Source organism: Perna viridis, chromosome 5 (genome assembly GCF_037379345.1).
Source record: "Perna viridis isolate PV_CMFRI_1.1 ecotype Kerala chromosome 5, ASM3737934v1, whole genome shotgun sequence".
NCBI classification, from domain to species: Eukaryota; Metazoa; Mollusca; class Bivalvia; order Mytilida; family Mytilidae; genus Perna; species Perna viridis.
The window spans coordinates 31299428-31312127 of record NC_142449.1 but is presented as its reverse complement, the minus strand read 5'-3'; the positions used below and the strand labels follow the sequence as shown (position 1 = coordinate 31312127).

The window sequence follows — 12700 nt, the reverse complement described above, 5'->3', positions numbered from 1 at the left end:
GTCTATGTGTCTCAGAAACAAGGTGTTCGGGGACTAGGTGTCCCGGGAGCTAGGTGAAAACAGATACGAACGGCATTTTAACTTATTTTGGATTTGATAAGTATTCAAACACGCCGAAAACGTTACATAATTTGGTGGCAGCAAGGTGGGATCTGAGAAACTTCATTATTTTATGTCCTTTGTTTGATAGAATATATATATGCTTGCAAGGAACAATTTCGTCCTTGAATAAACATATAGATTGTTTGAAATAAAATATTTGTAAATACGTTGTGTTTATTTTGTTGCCAAAATGTCCCGAACATACGGGGATGAACTGTTGTATGACCCTGAAGAAATTCATGATTCTAAACAACTGACCAAGGAAATTGATAGGCTTAACTGGGAAATAGACCGCATGAGAATGAGTAGTCATAAAAACTCCCCAGACTTTGCTCAATCCACGCCAATTTATCCAACAATGGGTTCAAGGCAAAGTGACTCGGGGATTGGTAGGTCTAGAACTCCAAAAACCTGACTTTGACAAAACTAGGGCTACGCGTGAACATAAACATGTTGAGATAGGGGCAAAGTCAAAGATTTTACATCATACTAGTGTAACTGAAGCTGCTTCACAGGACGTAGTCCCAGAGAATAGAGCTTATTCTGATTCTGTTCTTGACACAAACTTCGTCACACCAAGACGAAAGAAGGCTGTACTCAAGTCAAGAGGACTCAACTGAAAAGGAAAATATCTCTATCCCCAGAGGCAAAAATGTTGTAAAGGCCGCATTCTATGACGGGAAGGGGCCATGGGTGGATTATAAGTCCCATTTTGATGCATGTTCAAGTATAAATGATTGGTCAGACAGTGAAAAGGGTTTGTATCTGGCCGTGTCATTAAGGGGACAAGCCCAGGGGGTTCTAGGAAATTTGTCTGAAGAGCAAAGGCAAAATTATACAGACCTTGTAAGGTCTCTTGAGGAGAGGTTCTCTCCTGCAAACCAGACTGAACTTTATCGAACGCAGTTGCGTGAACGCCGTCAAAAAGCAGCGGAAAGCCTTCCTGAGTTAGGCCAGGACCTTAGCAAACCTTGCTTATCCAACAGCTCCAAATGACGTTCGTGAAACCCTTGCTAAAGGAGCAGTTCATTGACGGACTTAAAAGTGTCGACATGAAACTTCGAGTCAAACAAGCTAGACCTTCAGACTTAAATGACGCGATACGACATGCCGCCGAATTAGAAGCTTTCAATAAAGCAGAGCTTAAGAGAGAAGAGAATAAGGGTTTCTTAAGGACTACTGCACTTGACAGTGACTCTATAGAGACAAGCGATAGGACGTTAGATCTCCTCAAGAATATGCAAACAGCACTGACTGATTTGCAGAAAGAAGTAAAGACTTTGAAGGAAAATTCCAATGGGTCTGGACAGTTTCCTTTAAGAAGGAATAATAGATTTAAAAGGACAAGGAAAGCTGGATGCTTTAAATGTTGGAAATTTGATCATTTCAAGAAAGATTGTCCGGAAAGTAGGATTATGAGTGAAAAAAAAAGTTCAGCGAAGGCTCAAGAAACCACATCTGGAAAAAAGAATGGTACAATAGGGGTGAACAAACTGGCCACTGAAGCCGGAATGTTCATTGAAACCAAAGTGAACGGTACCAATGCAAAAATGTTGATTAATACTGGGGCAACATTAACTCTCATATCAAAGAAACTATTTGATAGCATGCATTCGCATGTAAAGACACAAATGGACAGAGAAATACTGACTTCCAATGGTTTTCCATTGACTTTATTTGGGAAAACCATAATTGATATAGACATTAATGGATATGTCTGTTCAAACATAGCTGTAGTAGCTGACATAACTGTTGACGGTATATTGGGAATAGATTTTCAGAGAGCCCAAAATTGTGTTATCAATGTTACTAAAGGTAGTCTTTCAGTTAAAGGTACAGAAACCCGTTTACAGTTTGAAGGTCAGATAGGGTATCTGTAGCATAGACGGTAAAATTGCCCCCACGTAGTGAAGTACTAGTATATCTGACCGTCAAGGAACCAATTCTTTCCAATGAAGAAGTGAGGAGTATTGTTGAACCAATACAAGAATCTGTAGATTCAAATAAAGGTTTATTTGGTAGAATGTTGGTAAAGAATCGTGAGAAGGTTCCTCTTAGATGAAATTCAAACAATACATGAAGGCACTATAGTAGGACGACTAAGTCCCGTCGAGGGGATAATTACACCAGAAACTAAGGGCACTATGACAGAGAACACACTGCCCTGTCATATGCAGCAACTGTATAATAATACAGTTAAAGATTTATCTGAGGACAAAAGGAAACTGGTTAAAACCTTCCTTGCCAAATATTCAGACGTGTTTTCGAAAACAGATTCTGATCTAGGCAGGACCACTGTTGTTAAACACAACATCAAGAAAAATGAAGTCAGACCTCACAAGGAACCACAAAGACGGGTCCCATTTCACTTACAACCTGAGGTTGATAAAACAATCGATGACATGTCGGAAAAGGGTTTTGCGTAGACTATCGTATGCTTAACAGCTCGACAGTCAAGGACAGTCAAGAAAGTGTAGATACAGTTGAAACTTAAAGAAGCCAAGAAGTAAGTTCGGTTTACTAAAGCCTAGAAGTTCCAGTATAATTTTGAAGCTTGTGGGTTGCAAGCAAGTAGTTCAAGAAGCTTTTAGGATAGCAAACTACCGGGTTGTTCGATACTGTATTTTATCTAGTTAGGGAATGGTTGCAGTCCCTCGAACAGATGGTTTGTAACTATCTATGGGCTTGCTTGAAACATAGTGTTTCAAAGACTAAGTGTCTCGGAAGCTAGGTGTTCCGAGACTAAGTGTCTGTTTCGGCCGTTCATTGACCTTGGGAGCTCCAAGATCCGTTCAAACATGCATGAACGACCGAAAATAGCCGTTTAATCCTATAATAAATTCTAAATAAGGGCTTTCTGGGCCCGTTTTACACGTTTCATACGAGTATTTATATAACATCTACGGTACATGCCAATTAATACCAAGGTATGCAGAATCAACTCTTTTAATTTATCAGTGACTGACATGGCATTATGCGTGCATCACCAAAAAACTTCAATAAACACAGATTTCGTTTATCATATTTTTTCTCAATGGTTTCAAGTGATGATCGACCGAGTTGTGCAAGCATGCTTTCTACGTCATTCAGAAAAATAGCTAATTAGACGATAGACAATTCCCCCTTGCCAAACACGGGCGAGACAAGGAAAAATGCCATTCTGCATGCCCTTCATCATATTGCACACTATATTTAATACCGTGGTGCATATTATATAATACTTTAAAAATTTCCCTGGTCTCGCTTTTTACAATGTCATCCAATACCATCTCTCCATACGGTGTCGATCGCCTTTCGGAAACCAACGAATGTGCATTTACATGTAAGTTTCTTTCAATGTGCAAAGTAATACTCAGTTAGTACATGTAAAGTAAATACATGCATATTATCAAAGGCCCTATATCCATTCCTTTTTTTCAGGAAGAATACCAATACTGAACTCATTTGAAAATATTTTCAGTCGACTGTTTAAATTTACAACTAATAAGAGTAATTGCGTGATAATTGTTCTGATCTACAGGATTGCCAAGCTCCGACGTTCGAAACTCACTCTAGACGCTGCAGCCAACCATCTAAAACAATACAGGAATCTTGCAGTGAAAAAGTGAATGATTTTGCTCGACGTTATCTGATTTTTGAATAACGCTAGAGATTTTCGAAAGGCCTGTCTGTAGCGGTTAGTAAGAGAGGAAATGAATGTCTGCGGCTGCGTGGAGCTTAAAGAAATATCCTTATTTGTATAGATTGTCAAGAAACATAAGTAAACTCACAACCCGGACTCCACGAAAAACTGGGAGCATGGACCAAATGCACCGGTAGCTCAGTGTCCTCTGCTGTTTAAAAAACACTCACGAGGTTCACTTAAAGTGTCACGTCTGAGTAGACGAAAAAGGAAAGGAAAATAATGATGTTTGATTTCCCATGTCTTCGTTCAAATTATTATTTTCCTTTTTCTTTGTTGATATGTAGTTTAAACTATTCCTGTTTATATAGAAAATTATGTTGTTTTTTTGACAATGGTTAAAATATCGTCCCCACTGTTTTTTGTAAAGTTTAGTAATTCTTCCTTGCTCTTTTATCAAAATTTAACTAAAATACATTCTTAGCTTTTTTCAACAGGTTTTTGATAAGATTTTGTTTCATTTACTTAAATTTACATTACGTTACATCTATTCTATAACATGACAATATGTGTGTTTTGATAATTTCTAATCCTGTATTTTTTTTAATTGTTTAGTACTTTCAAGTATGTGTTGAAATGTAGTTCTCCTTTCTCCAATTAAGTGTTATTAATTTCATCTTTGCATGTATGTTAACCATGATATATGCCTTTTGACCATTTGTTTAAATATTGTATATATTTGTATTACTTAGCTTACATTATATTTGCTTTATCTGCATAAAGTTTTGCAAGCTCCTAAAACAGCGTCTGATGTTCGAAATTCGCTCTAGACGCTTCACGGTAGTACAATACAGTTATGTCATTTCTGAAAATTTGGTCTCATTTTGTTGAAATAGAGCTGTTTTGAGGCAGTCCGCACAGACATTTCTAGTGTTTTGTCATAAAAAGTGCATATTTTTGAAGTCCTTGGTGTGTGGAGGTTCAAGCCGTTTATAAGTAATTTAGTGATTATTGTTATAAAATCCAGTAGCCATGGCAACATACTGAAAAAAAATATTACTGAGTTTTGGTACAAATCATGGTGCCTTTCCAAAACTAACAGCCAATATCTATATTTTATGAAATATCAGGCACTTAGACACTACTACAGGATGAAGCATGCATGGAGTAGGTGGGAAAAGGGTAAAAAATAATAAGATCCTTTTTTGATTCATTCTCTCACAATTTTAGTTCCAAAAGTTCGTGCGAAATAAGGTATTTTGAAAATCAGCCATCTGATGCTGAGCAGAGAACCTAATACAGCAGGGGACTGAAACGTTCCGGATACTATTCTTCCATTAAATTGCACCTGTTTACCATTACATATATAATATCTGTCTATGCATAAATGCTTAACTAGATTTAAACAATGTATCCACCAAATTTAAACTTTTAATTTTCAGTTTTACAAAATTTGACCGGGGTAACTTAGTGTGCGAAACATTGCGCCTTAATGTAACTGTATAGTGCACCCTTTATCAGCCAGCCCTATCAGAAAATGCAAAAATCAAAGCGGGGTAAAAATGAATGATTTTACGCGACGTTGTCCGATTGTCAAACGATTTATGATTTGAATAACGCCCGAGAATTTCGGAAGGCCTGTCTGCAGCGGTTATTAAGAGAGGAAACGAAAGTCTGCCGCTGTTAGGAGCTTGCAAGTTTTGTTTAGTACAAATAGGTCTACTATCTTGCTATGACAATGGCTGTAGTCTTGATTTGGTATCAACAAGATTTTGCTCTGTCTTACTTGTCAATCTGTCTCAGCTGATTTCAAGTTTACAGTTTACGGTACATAACGATTGATTTTGATGCTTTGATCCTCAATAGAATCTAGAACCTACCTTTTACGTTAAAAAAAGAATTGCATTTTGTTTTGTTCTATTATTTGTACTGCAATATTCAAGGATTTTCCAACACATTGCGAAATTTTACTTTTATCACAATCTAAAAAAAAACATCATTTGGAAAATCTCAGGTGTTCGACATAAAATGCTGATGCAAATAATTGTATGTTTTTAAATTAATTCAAAGGACTTTGGTGTAAGATAAGAAGGTGCAAAGCCTTTAATCTTATGTTGTTGCTTATTATTGTAATAATACATATTGTGTAAGATGAGTCTTATGACGACAACTATGAAAAATATCATTTGAATACATTGTAGCATTGTTTAAGTACATCTATGCATTACAATTTTCGTACAATGACTGTCACGTGTCTTCGTTTTCAAATTGTTTGGTTTTTTTTTTCCCAATAATATACCCACTGCCTGATTCTTACATCGAATAGTACTTTAAAATTATTGAGTAACAGAGACCAGAAGACACGCACAAAATTAAAATAATAAAAATCAATCAATTCTAAACATCAAGAACTAGAGTACAAAAATGCACACACAAATAATAATGTTTACAAATGAATAAAGCAAGGCTAGAAAGGAATACATTTCTAGCACAAAGATAGGATGATCTTAAATAGAAAGAAAATGTTAACCGAGGAATGAACTTTCTTTACTTTTGTACACGTGACTCCGTGGTTTCATAGGAATGGATCCTAATCTACCCTTCAAATGCATGGAGATTCATCATTAACACAGCATTGAGTTGAATATTAAAAACAAAATATCTTTTTGAGTAAAAATACTGATAAAAATGACAAATATCTTGTTCAAAGGATAGGGATGTTAAGAAAAGCATAAAATAAAAGATTTTGCATTGTGCTGCAGCGTTTCGATTTTCCGGAAGTAAACAATAAAATGCACATTGGTCTCCGGATTTCAATATATTCTAGGCTAGAAACCACTAATTCCACTTCCCATAGGCCTCTATGCTAATTTCACAATATTCAATGGCTTCTCTGGACTTTACCTTAACTTTAACCTGCAGAGGACTATATATCAGCATGATTCTACATATGTCAGCTCACAATCCTCGGAATGGCATGTGGGGTTAGCAGACTTGCAGTGCAGTACTGGTCACCGGAAGTGAAGGGTCTATAAATAGCATGGGAAATCCCAGTGTTTTCACAAGATAGGGGTATATATAGAAATCATTATTGAAATTAGGCTTCACATCACAAGAAGCAAAATGCACCTATAAATTGTACAGAAATGTTTTTTTTTCAGAAACTGTTTATTTTTTTTTTAAATAAGATGAGAACTTTTTTCACAGCACTATGAGGAACAGGGGTAATTTCTGCGTAGGACTATTTTTGCGTACGTTCCAAATGCTCATTGGTTGAATTGGTGGTCTCTAACCTAAAGAGTCACTTTTTGTCTTAGAAAAAATAAATAACTATACAGGTAACTCCACATACATACTGAATGCATTTGCAAAGTTTCAGTGAAATGTGACAAGCACTTTTTTAAATATTTGATTTTTAAATATAGAGTAACCAAGTTGCGCGAGCAAAAAATTGACAATATTCTACCATACTTAAATGCATTAAATATTTGCAAAGAACTTTTTCTGACTTTTCAAATTAAAAAAAAAATCAATCACAACTTGTTTTTTAACAATATTAATAAAGAGATAGTTTTAAAAGTAATCATTTTCTGAAAAAATTGGTCTATTTTTAAAAATTTATTTCTGACATGCCTCCCCCTTTTTCTTGATCACATGTCAAAAATCCTAAATCTTTAAATTTTCACAAAAGGTGATATCTTTGGCTTTAAATTTGTAAATACAGTGTTTTCACATTAAAACATGACCAGTAAAGGGCACCTAAAGCAAAAAAAGTACTCAATTTGGGATTTTCCATGTTGCCATAGGGGAATGCTTATATGGCCTTAACCGCAGTAATGAAAGTGAGTTTTTCCTCATTTCTAACCTAATTTTTGCTCAAATCTACACAAAACTTGATTTCAAGTGCTGATTACCACCATATTTAGGTAAATATAGCCCTCAAAGTTTAATATTTGATATTTTTACTAAATTTTCTACACTTTTTACAAGATAGGACATAAAAATCAGCCAAAAAGACCAATTTTCCATAATTTGGACCTATAACTTAAAAAAAAATGCATACTTTGAAGGATTTTTGTAGTGTATTCCTCTCATGGCAAAGTTTACAAGATCTTTGAGTAGTTTAAAGCTATTTCAAGAAACTTTTCATTTTGGAATGGCTTCATCTTAAGGCTAGAAACCACTAATTCCACTTCCCATAGGCTTCTATGCTAATTTCACAATATTCAATGGCTTCTCTGGACTTTACCTTAACTTTAACCTGCAGAGGACTATATATCAGCATGATACTACATATGTCAGCTCACAATCCTCAGAATGGCATGTGGGGTTAGCAGACTTGCAGTGCAGTACTGGTCACCGGAAGTGAAGGGTCTATAAATAGCATGGGAAATCCCAGTGTTTTCACAAGATAGGGGTATATATAGAAATCATTATGGAGATTGGGCTTCACATCACAAGAAGCAAAATGCACCTATAAATTGTACAGAAATGTTTTTCCTTTCAGAAACTGTTTAATATTTTTAAATATGATGAGAACTTTTTTCACAGCACTTGAGGAACAGGGGTAATTTCTGCGTAGGACTATTTTTGCGTACGTTCCAAATGCTCATTGCTTGAATTGGTGGTCTGTAACCTATCTACATCGGAAATTCCGGAAGGGAAACTGAAACTAGAACGAGACTTACAAACCCTTTAGACACCGGAAACATTGATAGAAACAACAGAAATTTTTATATATGTAATTTGACTATGAAAGAGGACGAGATCCACTTTATTACACAATTTACTAGGTATGCCGAGTAAGGACAATATATATTAAAAATAGTACAAGTCTTGGCCTCCGGCTCTTAAACTTGTTATACTCTATCGGTTGAGAACACCAAGCAAATGTGTAACTTCGGAAAGTATCTTTTTAAGGTATTTGAACCGAGAAATTCTGTTTAACATATACTTATCAGTGCTTTATAAAAAAAACAATTACTGACGTATCATTATACACATATTGCCTGGAGTAGAGGGTGATACGCAGGCAATAAGTGTAAGTGTTTGTAAGAATCAGGCAAAATAGGAAAAATCAGAAACATGCAAGTCAAAACCCCACTGATCTGACCATGTAATATCACTCAAGGATACTTTCTCTATTTAAAAAGACCATATTTGATCTCTGCATCACTGGTTTTGCTCAGAATTTTTTTCAACAGAATCTTAGAAAAATGAGATTTTTTTACAGAGTTATATGCCCTTGAAATGTTCATTTTTCAGTGCATTTCAATGAAATTGTAACTCAATGGTCCAGCATGATATGAGAAATCTTGTCTGTTTTCCTTGATTCTGATGGTGCAAATAGTAAAAATACACTATGAAAATGATGGTTATTTATACCACATTCCACCTACTGCCTGCTTCTTACAGGGACTGGCACTTAATACTGAAAAATAAAGAAAATCAGAGAGGCAAAACAGTAGATGAAGTCATCTTATAGCTACCTACATGAAACACACGGTATATTTAAACTATGGAAAACTAATAGTCAGCTCAAGTTTCAATGGTGTGATGGATATGAACTTTTAGACACAATCATGAAACAAAAGCAGATAAAAATTGATGTAGAGTATTTTGTAAGAAATTTTATCTTGAAAAAATTAAAGGTTATTTTGTAAATAACTATGCTTTGTTATTGAAATGAAATTTTTCATGTAATCATTCGCCATAACGTTAATGGTTTACCTAAGTACTATTTGGAGTCTTCAGTTTTCCATACTTTGTTGTCAATATTCTTATTTTTAAATAAAACAAAATTAGAACCCAAATTTTCACATTTCATTCACCGTACGTACGATGGCAGGTATACTGGAAAATTCAAAGACGGTAATTGAGAATGAAATACATGTAGGCAATGGAAGAGGGGAAATATCATTTAAGGGTGTGGGAGGGGGGTACCTGTGATATTATCTTGCAATAATAAAGCTTTATTAGTAACTTTTTTTTATTTTTCGACTCCAATTTTTTTTCTTCATGTAATTTATGGTCCTTTATCTACACATATATTTGTAAATTTTAATTTACAACGCAAGTTAGTTGCCTGTTTCTATGGATCTTGCTGCAAGAACATGAGTAAATGGCCCCATTTCGTGTTCTTCACCGACCACTTTTTTATGTCTAGTCATATTATGCAACGTGGTTATATCTTTATTTTATTACAGCTCATAACAGATCGCTGAATTAGCTCCTACTAACTATATAGAAGATAACGAGAAAACTATCAATTTGTATGTAACGTTTGAACAGACAAAAACGATTATAAGTAGACTGTGTTCCCACTCCGTTGGTAGTTTTTATCCGATTTTGACACAATTTAGTTATAGTTTCAGGGGAAATACAGTTTGAAAGAAAGGATAAAATATAAATCGGTTTAGTATCACGACCATGACATGAAAAAGTGGCAGTAACTACTTATTGGATGATATATGCCGCCTAATTGCAACATAGCAGACTATTTGCCTTGATTCTGTGTTGATTATGAGAATAGGGATGGTTGAATAAGCAAGTTGGAAGATCTGCAAATATTCAGAGAATTACTTACCCTTCTGTTTTCTTGACGTTTATAGGATCATTCTTAATACATGTGTCCTTCTTCATTCAAGCATTTTTGTAGAAATGTCTATTGATTTTTTACCTTTATGCGCTTTAAAACAGAAAAGCTACAGGCAAAAAATACGAAGTGGTGTCAGTGTCTGATATTGTACGAGAGGTATGGTGCCAAGTGTTTTTTATTTTTATTTTTATACGTATTTGTATGTACAAATAATGGAGATCATCAAACATTTTGAAAAACTGCGGCTTTCTATTGCTGAGATGCATTCTTCAACTCTTAAACTTGTCACAAATAAAATCGCTAAAATTGCTATTGTGAAGGGAAATAAATTTTGACAGGTTAAATAATACTTCAATAAAACAGTTAAACATGAATATAGTACAAAATAATGCAACAATTATAAAACAAAATAAAACTTTTTCATCTTTGAAATACAAATATTCTTTCTAGTCTTGTTTTTTAGATGCATAATATATTTCATATTACATATAAAAATGATTCTCAAATTTTTTCGTGGTACCGATGAGATTTATTTTGTTAAAGCATGGATTGTGCAAGATTTTATTTTATAGTGAATTCATCCCTGAAAAAATGGCTTTCCATATACTGCATTCATTAATATTATATATTAGTTTTTATTATAAAAGAAATCAGATATATTTTATTTAGTTTTCAGGGGCGGATTCGTGCGGGGGTGTGGCGGGCGGGCGTCCCCCCTAAAAGTTTGCAAAGCATGGGTTGTCAGGGGTAGATTTAGGCGGTTTTAGGTTAAAACTTTAATTTCTCTCTAATTTTACAGCAAAAGATATCTACATTGCACCCTCTCTAGAAGTATATTTCAAAAATTTAACCTTAAAAAGATGTTTCGCCTCGCTCCGCTCGGCTACATTTTAATTATGCGCCCCCTAATCTATAATCCTGGATCCGTCCTGGTTTTGGTTGTAAAGGGATACAAGGTTTCATGAAAAATAAACAAATCTTTACTAATAGAAAGCATAATGATATTCTTTAATATGTATTTTTAGCTTTACGATGATTAGAGACAGAAATCCCAATTGAGTAATCATCCTGCACTTTCCTCTTCATCCATCCTACACAGAAGCCTTCCAAGGTTCTTTTTTGTATGTTCCTACCATTTTAAATCAGCAGTTACATCATTTTGACAAGTGATCACGCATTGATCACTCGCGGCCTTCATGATTGTCCATTTCACAGTGTTTTGTCCATGGGAAAATCTACAGGACGTAGTTTGAAAATCATGATGAATGACAGTAATAGTTTGTATAGGATCGTCAATTATATAAGAAGATAAAGATATATAAATTTCAGTTATCATTACGTTGTACTTTGATATTGGCCAATACGACCTTGGAGCTTTTGATATTCTAGCTGAAAATGATTACCGTAATAGTAGGTTTTTTTTTCCACTTCTCTACGAAAATGATTTTCTTTGGTCTGTTTCAGAAATAAAATCCAGACGAAAAGGTTTATTTGATATCATAATTAAATTTGATTACAGCTTGTTTTCTTCATAATTTATTCACTATGTGATTTTGAAAATAGAATTTTGCCACTAATTTTTTCTTCTCTAATCAGTTGACCTAGTTTGGCATGACTAGTATTAACTGACTTGACTTTGTACATTTCATTTTGTAAAGCAGAAAAGATATGTCTATATTTAAGAAATAAATCATGGAAACTCCATTTTATCATTGTTTTACCGAGCGCGGACTATCTGAGCGATAGCAAGGGGAAAATATCGGCATAAATGGTCACCCCGTGGTAAATCAATGATAAAATGGAGTTTCCATGATTTATTTCGATTCTAATAGGACAATTACGGTACTTTCTTTTTTACATTTTTGGTAACCTTAGATTCGGCACATTTGTCCATATTTGGTTGTACACTTTACGCTATGTCAGTTGAAAAGGTTGCTAGTGAAACTTTGCTTTGTATTTTTATGATGAAGGAAAGGGCAAATTAAGTAGCACGATGTTAGATATGGCAATAGTATTTTTTTTCCATTATAAGGTCACAGTGTTCAAATATGGACAAAGTTTCATTCATTGACGATTGTTATTGTGTGTTTTCATAGATGATGGCGTACGTGACATCTGGTGTGTGCTGTTGTGTACGTGTGTAAGTGATTTTTACGGGATATAATACAATTTTTCTCAAACTTAACGTTAAATATTTTTATTAAATATGAATTTGATGTTCATTATCGCTACTGAAATGGACGAAACAGCTGATACACATTGGAACGTTACATGTATTTGTTTACATAATTAAGGTTGGTAGTAATTTACACACACACACAAGCCACGCCCAATATGTCGCGGGCTGCTCTTATAACAATTGTGGTCTCAAAGCCTTT

General features: G+C 34.6%; 1 pseudogene; it reads left to right on the top strand.

The window, feature by feature from the left end:
• The first annotated feature begins 292 nt into the window (after positions 1-292).
• On the top strand, positions 293-2164 carry LOC148617066 (uncharacterized; annotated as a pseudogene).
• The last annotated feature ends 10536 nt before the right edge of the window (positions 2165-12700 follow it).